At 39.3% G+C, this 10,369-nt stretch overlaps 1 long non-coding RNA gene across 1 annotated transcript; it reads right to left on the bottom strand.

The window, feature by feature from the left end:
- Positions 1-3,162: 3,162 nt before the first annotated feature.
- On the bottom strand, positions 3,163-9,305 carry LOC132536999 (uncharacterized). Its single transcript, XR_009548511.1, has 2 exons — positions 9,082-9,305; positions 3,163-3,313 (listed from the first exon to the last, which is right to left on the bottom strand). It is a non-coding gene; the product is annotated as an uncharacterized LOC132536999 (long non-coding RNA).
- Between the last annotated feature and the right edge of the window lie 1,064 nt (positions 9,306-10,369).

Raw genomic sequence — 10,369 nt, 5'->3', positions numbered from 1 at the left:
CAGTCAATGTAATTCATCATATCAGCAACAAAAAAGATAAAAATCATGTGGTCATATCATTTGATGCTGAGAATGCATCCAACAATATCTAAAATTTATTTATGATAAAGCCCCCCAGAAGAACAAGTCCTCAACATAATAAAAACCATTTCTTGCAAAAACCACAACTAGCATTGTTCTCAGTGGGAAAAATCTGAACACTTTTTCTCTAAAATTGGGAACCAGACAAGGATGTTCTCTGTCTATATTGTTGTTTAACACATACCTCAAGACTTTCACCACTGCAATAAGATAAGAAAAATATATTAATGGAGGGGGGGAAATAGAATAATGGTTATGAAAAGAGACGTTCACTCTGAGGCTCCTCCCAAGTCCCAGATTCAAATCTCAAACCACTATAGCCAGAACTGATCAGTGCTCTGGTAAAAATAAATAAACAAATAAATAAAGCCATCACCATATGCTGATGGCTTGATAATATATCTAGGGAACTCCCAAAGACTCTACCAAAGAACAACTGAAAATAATTAATAAACTCCATAAAAGTTGAAGGATACAAAATCAATAAACATAACTATGTGGTATTTCTGTATATAGACAAGGAGTTAGAGGAACAGAAAATAGAAGACTTGCACTCATTTACAGTTGAAACCAAAAAGACAAAATGCCTTGGGGTGAATCCCACAAAGGAGGTGAAAGACTTTTATGAAGAAAATTATAGGACGTTGTTTAAAAAAAAATAGAGAACGTGAAGAAATGGAAGAACATTACTTGTTTCAGGATTGGAAGAATAAACACTATTAAAATGGTCTTTCTCCTAAAAGCAATCTACAGTTTCAATGCAATCTTTATCAAGATCCCAATGACATTTTTCAAGGAAATTGTACAACTAGTACAAAGATGTGTGTGGAGCCATAAATAGCCAGAGCACTTCTTAGAAAAAGGGAAAATATGGAAGTACCAACTTTAGTTTATACTGCAAAGTAATAGTAATTGGAGCAGTTTGGTTCTGGAAAAAAATGGGCACTTGAATCAATGGAGCAGCATTCAGAGCCCAGAAATGATCCCACACATATATACCCACATAATATACAACAAAGGAAACAAAACAATTCAATGGTTTATCGTCTCTCAACAAATGATGCTGTGAAAATTGAAAAGATATTCATAAAAAAGCAAAACTAGACTACGACCTAAATTCATATACCAAAACCAAATCAAAATGAATTAAATATCTGAATATTAGACCAGAAACTCTAAATGTTATAGAAGAAAATGGTGAAACTTTTCAGCATCTTCATGCCAAAGATATATTTGAAGGCTCAACCCTGTGGGCACGTGAAATGAAAACAAGATTAAATAAACACGGCTATTTGACATTAAAAAAATCTTAGACATTTCAAAAGCAAACTACACTAGAATAACCAAACAACCCAGTAATTGAGAAAAGATATTTGCATATCTCACATCTGACAAGTGACAAGCATCAAACATCTTTACAAAGTTGGTACATATCTACAAAAGAAGTAAAAGTAACCCAATAAAAAAAAAGTGGGCCAAAGAACTAAACAGGCAGTTTTCTAAAGAGGAGATATACATGGACCACAGACATATAATTGTTACACTTTGCTTATTATTAGGTAAATGCAATTTAAAACTACATTGAGATTCTATATCACACCTGTGAGAATGGCTTACATAAACAAAACAGGAAATGACGTGTTAGAGACTGTGGAGAAAAGGGGACTTTGTTACATTGCTGATGTGAATACTAACTGGTGCAGTCTCTTTATAAGACTATATGGAGACTCTTTTAACAAATAATGGATTTTCTTTATGATCCAGCAATACCACTCCTAGGTATTTATCCAAAGTACATTCAGTCATTAGAAGTGACATATATATCCTTATGTTTATAGCTGATTTATTCACAATAAAAAAGAGTGGAAGCAGCTTAACTGCCCATCAACCCCTAGGTTCATAATTAGTCAACAATCTGTTCTGCATTATATCTTAACTCTTTTTTCAGCCACCAGGTTCCAGATGATACCATGATGCCAACCAGACTTCTTTGGGCAGAGGACCCCACCATATTTCTTGGAGCCCTGCCTCCCCAAATCCCTGCCCCACTAGGGAAAGAGAGAGACAAGTTGGGAGTATGGATTGATCTGTCAATACCCATGTTCAGTGGGGAAGCAATTACAGAAGCCAGACTTTCCAGCCTCTATGCTCCCAGAGGGATAAAGAATATGGCAGCTATCAAGGAAGGGGATTGGTTATGGATCTCTGTGGGTGGGCATTGTGTGGAAATGTACCCCTCTTATCCTATAGTCTTCTCAATAATTCAATTTTATAAATAAAAAAGAGATTTATTGATTAACAGGCTAAAGAAGTATGTGATATATATTTGATGGAATATCAATCTGCAATAAAAATATATTTATATTATAAATATTGTGTTATTTGCTACAAAATGGATGGAACTGAAGATGATCATGTTTATCAAAATAAGTAACCATGAGAAAGAAAACTACAGGATGATTTTTTTCATATGTCATATCTAGAGAACACATGATCATGAAAGAAAGAGAAGGATAAACAGGAGGATACAAACTCTTTCTAAGAGTTTGTGAGACCTATGGTGATTTTCATTGGGATATAGGAGGGGGGTCAGAGAATGTTGGTGCTGGTTGTGGTGTGGAACTACAATAATCTGATAAACTTGTAACACACTACTAGTAAAAAAAAAAAATTTTAAATAGAAAAAAGAAAAACATAGCAGGAGGGCCAGAGAAATAATTCACCAAGTAAGATGTATACCTTGTTATACACTTGATCCAAATTCATATCTTATACCAGATGAGACTGCTATAACAATAAAGGAAGTTATCACTCCCTCTTCCTGTCTCTCTAGCTCAATGAAAAAATGGTCCAGAGTAGTGAAATTCTTCATGTGCAAAGATCTAACTTGGAAAAATAAATTCACAAGTTAAATAAGGACAAGATACAGCAAGAGTCTTGTACAGATATGGAATGGTGCCATGATAGGCACTCTCTGCACATTCATATAGATTTACTTATTTTTTAGTAACTTTTTCCCCAGAGTATACTACTTTACTTTTCTGCACAAAGACTTGTGGAAAATAAAGTAATGGACTGGTATTTAAACAAGTGACGTTACTACTTTTCACCAAAATGAGACTTCTGCTACAGGATCAAGGTGTTATCTTATAAAGATGGCTCCAACTTGTGAGGTCTCTCCACCATCTTGCCATCTACATGTTTCCCTCAGCTTTGCTCTTGTGAAGCCAGCCTACAAGAAGGAAATTGAGAAAAAGATGTTCACAATCCATCTTGTTGATATTGAAATGACATATAAATCTGTATGACATCCTTAAGTTTTTGAATATTTAAAGGGTGTATGCTTACACGAAAAACTGTAAAGATGTCATTCAAAATGGTCTTCAATCAGTGACCAGGTAATTCATTGCTATGATCGTTCTTGGGATCACCAGTTTTAAAAGGGAAAGGTGGGATGTAAGTGGCTTAGACTGGCAGCCATTTACTACCCTTGCTGTGTTACTTGCTATAACAGAAGGATGTGGAGGGTAGGCTGTTGAACTTAATTTAAAAAAAGAAAACCAAGTGATTATTTAAGAAATTGTGTTTCCTCTACATTTGTTCCAACAATTCCTCAGTATTTCTCTGGACAGAGATCCAGCTCTATTTCCTCTGCTTACACAGAGTGAAGGTGCCAAGTTAGGCACTGAGCAGGGCATATGCCAGGAGTCTGTGTTTGTGCATTTGTGATGTCAGTCCTAACCCTTTGAAACAGAGTTTCATTAACTACAAGAAGCACAAGAGTATATTTCAAGTCAGTGTCATCAAGTCTTTTTGTGTGTGCATGCTTGTGCATGTGTGTGCACAACTGTATGAGTGTCTATGCTTACTGATATGTCTATGCTGGCAAGACTGTAAGAACAGGATGAAAAGCAGATTGAAGGCAACATGGAAATGCCCCGTCCTCCAATAATGCTGAACCACCTGCTGTTTCCGGAAAGGGTCCAAGGTACCATGCTGTTCCATTCTCCTCTGTTGTTGTAATAAAGTCCCCATGAATTGGAATACTGATTTTATTCATCATTCAAGGTTCAGCTTAAGCATCTCTTTCAAAGCACCCCTTGACTACAAATAAGCAGTTAACCCTCTCCTCCTAAGTGCCCACTGTATTGTACCTTGAAGCCTCCCCTGCACATCAAGCTTCATAACCTATGTTAATTTAAATTTGTACCTCGATCACTGGTTCATTAATGGCAGGGAGTACTCCAGCAAGAGTCCTCCTATGACCATATGCTTTGCATGCACAAGGCATAAAGCCACTCAGCTGTAAGGAAAATGCTAATGCAGGGTGATCACTGATCCCGGACACCCATCTGTGGGGCCCACTTTTGCTTTAAGGGTTGGACTGTCAATCATGACAAAAATGAACAAGCACTGCATGAAAGTGTCTGAGGGCTTCACAGCAAGATCTTCAAAGAAGAGAACTGGTTTGTTTCAGGTTTTGTTTGATGAACATTATTGAAGATGTTCCAGAGGTTTTGGGGAAATGAGGATATTCCAAGTGTAATTGGTTTTATTGATTTCATTTGCATATGAGGCAGAAAAATTTGATTTTACAGTTCATCTTAGACTTTTGCTAAGTCTAAGACTTTTATTTACTCAGTTGGCTAATGTTTACCAGATATATGAACTTCAGCTCCAAAATTTGCTCTTGAACCTGAGCATGATACACTCTCTGCATTGGGGTTAATAATATGATTTATCTCACCAGGTCACTGGGAAAATTAAATAAGTCAATAGATATCGATTGCTTAGAAGGGTGCCAATCACAGAAAACTCTTAGTAGTCATTAGGTATCTGCTCCTTTCTCTTATCCTGTGTGCTGACCCAGGAAGAAAAGCAGAACAGTTGTTGCTGCCAAATACTCTCTCCTTGCTGGGCCTGCTCATAGAATACTGAGCTGACACAAACTTGGCTTTTTTCCCACGCCTCCTATTACCTTGAAAGCATGCAAAGGGCAAAGTGAGTTTGATATGTGGCCTGTATCCTGGGTGCAACCATCCTTAACCCCACAGAAGGGAGGGGAGCAGCCCCACCTCTTTGGCAACTGGAAAGGGCTTTGAAGGGGTGGGGCAGCTTCAGAGGCTGTAAGTCAGTATGCAGGGCACCAAGAAGCTTCCAGTGAGACTGAGCACTAGTTCCTTCATCTTTTGAAACTTTTCCAAGCGAGAAGGAATCATGTTTAGAAGTTTATTTGTGGGTCTGCCTAAATGCATAGTAACTGGATTATGTACATCTGAGAAGGCACTTTCAACTACAGTTTCCTCTTCTAGATCTTAGTTTTATTTTATGTCTTAAATGGGCTTATAAAGAAAGGCAAAAGTTGAGCATGTCAGGGAGAATAAGCTAAGAGGGAGTGACACTTCTTATGCTTCACATGCTAGAACCATTCCTGCAGTGAGAAGATGGTTTGTTTTTGACATATGCCAGGATAGCCCTCCAAATGCCTAGTGTTCATTTTCAATCCCTCCCCCATGTAGAAATCACACAGTCCTTTCTTTCTGGACCCTCCACTTATCTTGTTACCATAGAAACCACTGCCTGTATCAGAGCACCTCAGAGAGGATAGGAAGGAGGCTTGAGCTGCTGCCATAGCAACACACATCTCCACAGTGGCATCCCATGCTCAGTGCCATCTTGAGTCCCCAGAAGGAGAAATGGTTGCAGGGAATGCTTGGGTCATTTCCCTAGGCCAGGGGGTGGGATCACAAATAACAGATCCTGATCAGTAATTTAGGTAACTCTGCCTGGGACAAAAGAATCCAAAAAGTTCCTTTTGAAGTCTTCAGATGATCACATAGGCCATACCCCATTTGGAGACAGGGTACAAGTAAGGTCTCTCGCCATTATCAAAAATAGCATTTAAAGGAGTAATTTTGATGTATCAACCAAAATTGCACATATACAGTAATGCACAGGGGATTATAGCAAAGAGAGAAAACTCAAGAACCAGATTCTCTGGCTTTGTTACTTACTGGCTTTGTGACCTTGGGTAGTCAACATTTCTTTGTCTAATTTCCAGAAAAACTATTTAATTTAAGGAAACAGAGTTCAGATGTCAAATTGGAAGATTTGAAAAGCTAAAGTAAGGGAAATCCAAACCCAACATGCACCTTATGTAGGTTATCAAGGCCAGAGCTTGCCAACTCACATCCTCTCACTCAAACCTAGTATTAGGATCTGGAAGTAGAAACCACACTTTCTACAGTGACCTTGAAAGAAATGAGTCCAACATTCAAGAAATGAATTGGAGCTTGTTGGAAGAAAGCTACTCTTCCTCATCCCCTGCAGACCTGTAGGACTGTGATTCTTAGAATTGATGGTCCTAGATTGCCTTGGAAATGGATTCCCCAAAGCTCTTCTTTTTAAGTACAGTCAAGCAAAGAACCTGAGGCTATAGGCAGCAGAAGCCTGCCTCTGTATCCCAGAAAGCTGAAAGCTAGTTCTTGGCACAAGTGAGCTTAGACACTGTCTGGCCCTTGGAGGTCTGTGAAAAAGCTGACAGGGCTAAATCCTCCTGGAAAAACTTCCCAAGGGGTAAGAAGTTTTCCCATTAGTGTCACCTAAGTAGTTAACCTCTAGGCATTGAGGTTCTAATTGGGAGAAGGACTGTTAGGCTGTAGTAACCACAGGTTAGTGAGAGGGGATACTCGATGGAGCTTGTGATGTAGGTATCAAGCTCCACAAACACTTACTCCTCTGTGCACCCTCTAATGGGCAAGGAAAATCATTCAGAAAAGTGAAAATTAATTTGAAAATTTAAGTGTAATATTCTATGATTTGCTAAGCAATTTCACTTCCATCAGAATCATGAGGAAACATTGCTATTACTGTTATCCAAAATGGAACTGGTACGGAAAAAAAGAGGGAACCACCTTAGCTCAAAACATCCAATATTTTCCCAGAGGGAATACAAAGGACAGAGGTCTTCAAACTGTTTTGGTTTGCTTTGTTTGTCATGATTAAATGTAGCAGACACACTTGATTTTGTAAATAAGCATATGCACATTGTGAGTAAGTCTGGAAGGAAAGAATACCTGTCCTTAGTATGTATAATACACCTTGCTATTTCCTTTTCCAGCCTAGTCTAGCTTATTTTTTTAAAGCTTTCTTTTTTTAAATATTTATTTTATTTATTTATTCCCTGTTGTTGCCCTTGTTGTTTTATTGTTGTAGTTATTATTGTTGTCGTTGTTGGATAGGACAGAGAGAAACGGAGAGAGGAGGGGAAGACAGAGAGGAGGAGAGAAAGATAGACACCTGCAGACCTGCTTCACCGCCTGTGAAGCGACTCCCCTGCAGGTGGGGAGCCTTGGTTCGAACCGGGATCCTTATGCCGGTCCTTTTGCTTTGCGCCACCTGCGCTTAACCCGCTGCTCTACAGCCCGACTCCTTAGCTTATTTTTAAAAGGTACGTGATTCACTAAAATGACTTCATGGGTCAAGATTTGAGAAATACTGTTCAAGATCAACTTGCTCTTTAAGATAGTGACACATAAAAATGATCAAGAATCTGGTTTTTGGCCTCAGATGCCCATAGTTAAGAGTTCAAGATTACCATTCCATATTGTAAAAGTTTCAACCAAGTAATTTCACTTCTTGTTTCCCATATCCTTACTGGTAAGATGGGAATAACATTTATAGTACCCTGCCCCCAAGGACTACCCGGAAATTAAGTGAAATAATGTTTATAAAGCACTTAGCACAGTGCTTGGCATATTCAAAGTGGCCTCTAAATGATAATTAGCATCATTATTACTGTTGTTATTGTGTTGGTTCATTCTTTTAAAGAATGTGGGAGGCTAGTGCATCCAAATGTGGTCATTTGGAGCTTAAAGCTAGATGAAACTGTGGCAGAAATGAAGCCAAGCTCAAAGAAAGAGGAGGATGTGCCTCATGAAGCATGAGAAGATGTGGGGAGAGGGAGACTGGAGGCAACGAGGAACAGGCTGAGAGCCCCCACTGTAGGTGGGGGGTGGTGTATTCCCAGGACAAATCCAGCATATATTGGGACAGAGAGTAAACTCAAACATCTGCACCTATAAATTTTTCCTTTCTTGCAAAAGTCCAGGGCTCATTTAGTTGTAGATTAAAGCCAGTTGAAAAAAAAAAAAATCCAGAAGGGGTTGCTGTGGCCCAGGCAAGCTTGGGAACTTACAATGCACTAATCAAAAATTATACACTAGCTGTTCTGACTTCCAACTACTGTCCAAGGATGGTGTTAAATACAGGCCTGTACACATAGTTTATCCAACTCCTGACTCATAGGCTGTGTTCATGGAGCAGCTAGAATTGTTAGTGAACCTGCAGAAATAGTTCAGTATGTAAATCATGGTGGTCAGGCCAGAGGGTTCATACAAGCACAGGTTCCTCTTTTAGATACTTGTCTCTAGGAATACCTGAATAGCTATCCTGTGGAGCATGGTAAAAGACAAGGAGCTGGCATGCACATGACTGTATATGTGAATGGGTAGGTGCATGAATCTGTGTGGGAGCCAGCAAAAACAGATAGCTTCAGGCCCAGTGTCTTCTCAGTTTCATTTACCCACAACTGCCTACTCCCTCTTTATCCTTTGTTCATAAAAAAAACCCATATGATATATTCCTGACCTTATCTCAATTTTCTTAGGCCAAAGGATCTCAGAGGGAATGTAGGACCAGGAGAAGGGAAATAGAGAACAGAGAACTGTCTAAGTAGCTGGTGGTTGATTACAGTTCTCATGACCTGGAATAACCCAGCTACCCCAAACCTCCCAGCCTCCATGGAGCAATGCATCAGCTGGGTCTGACAGCTCAGTGTACAATTATACAAAGCTTGAAGACATATTTCTATGTCATAACTAATCTTTTTGCACCCTTTGGAAAAAATTACACTGTGAATAAGTGTCGCTTTAGCTGGAGAAAGCTTTTATTTAATTTGGGTTATCTAGGTGGCATTTGTTTTTTCCCACTTCACCGTACCCTTTTTATGGCTGTAGGTAATCTTTCTTTCTGTGGAGAGTACAAGAAATGTAGCTGTATTTATGTGTCAAGCTCCACATACAATCATCACTCAGTGAATGAAGATGGATCAGTAACTCATTGAAACAGCTGCACAGCTTCACATACTGTAGTCTTTCTCCCAAAATTCTGTCATTGATTGGTAGGTGAAGGTGACCCTCTGTGGGTGGGTCAGAAGGTGAATTTTTTTTCCTGATACAAGGAGAGAGGAAAGCAGACAGTTGTGGGACTGGAGCAGTACAGAAATTAAATGACTTGCTCCCTGCCTGGTTATCTGATCTATCATGTGCTTCCTCTTTATATACATCTGCCCAGGTGACAGAACATTGGTCTTTTGGATCTTATGCTCTAGAGACAGACCACCTCCAAATTCAAAACCTGACTCAGCTGCTCACTAGTAATGTAACTCCAAGCAAGTATAGCTTTAAATCTCTGTGTTCTCAGCTATAAAATGGGGATAAATTAACCACACCCAATAGGATGGAGACATAAAAAGTGAAAAAAGTTTAGTATGGTGTACTGTATAAAAGCAAATAACTTTAGGTGTAATGGAAATGGGAAAGGATAGAGAGCACATTAGAGACCCAATGCATGATGGTACAGAAATATTAAGTTGGTGATGGAAGTGATATGCTGACACCTATGACTAGTATATAAGAAATCATGTCCAGGGCAGTAGCGCATGTGGCACGAAGTGGGACCAGCATAAGGATCCCAGTTCGAGCCCCCTGCTCCCACCTGCAGGGGAGTCTGTCCTACTGACAGTCTGTCCTACTGACAGGCGGTGAAGCAGGTCTGCAGGTGTCTTTCTCTCCCCCTCTCTGTCTTCCCCTCCTCTCTCCATTTCTCTCTGTCCTAACAACGATGACAATAATAATAACTACAACAACAATAAAAACAAGGGCAACAAAAGGGAAAATAAATTTAAAAAAGAAAGAAATCATGTCCAGGGGCCCAGTCATGGTGCACCTGGTTGGGCGCATATGTTGCAATGTGCGAAGACCTGGGTTTGAGTGCCTGGTTTCCACCTATAAAAGGAAAGCTTTGTGAGTAATGAAGCTGTGTTGCAGGTGTCTCTCTCAACCACCTCCTTCCCTCTCGATTTCTAGCTGTCTCTATCCAATAAATAAAGATAATAAGAAGCCATGTCTACCCATAAACATTCTGTAAAACATTATTTCCCCAATAAAATGATTTGGAAAAAAAAACTGAGCATAGTGACTGGTATCCCCACTAGAATTGTTCAAAA

Source organism: Erinaceus europaeus, chromosome 2, assembly GCF_950295315.1.
Source record: "Erinaceus europaeus chromosome 2, mEriEur2.1, whole genome shotgun sequence".
NCBI lineage: Eukaryota > Metazoa > Chordata > Mammalia > Eulipotyphla > Erinaceidae > Erinaceus > Erinaceus europaeus.
The sequence above is the reverse complement of the archived record's forward strand: the minus strand, read 5'-3'. Positions and strand labels throughout refer to the sequence as shown.